A 283-nucleotide genomic window follows, 5' to 3' on the forward strand; every position below is an offset into this window, starting at 1 on the left:
ATGCATGTTGGGTGAGCTGATCACAAGTGGACAGCACTAAATACAAGCATAAATGACCACCAAGACGCATTGTGAATAGATCACTCATCTCATCTTTTGTAGTGTAATATCCTAACTAGTCCATACCCATTGGTAGCTTTGTCACCTTCTACCTATGCCAGTCCTCAATGCCTATGTGCAGTTTCACATAGATTGACCACGTCAGTGAGTAGAAAAACGTGGGACAGACAGAATGACTGACTGACAGAATGACACACTGACAGTTTCCGTGATTATGTACAGC

This window comes from Epinephelus moara, chromosome 2 (genome assembly GCF_006386435.1).
Source record: "Epinephelus moara isolate mb chromosome 2, YSFRI_EMoa_1.0, whole genome shotgun sequence".
In the NCBI taxonomy this organism is placed as follows: domain Eukaryota; kingdom Metazoa; phylum Chordata; class Actinopteri; order Perciformes; family Serranidae; genus Epinephelus; species Epinephelus moara.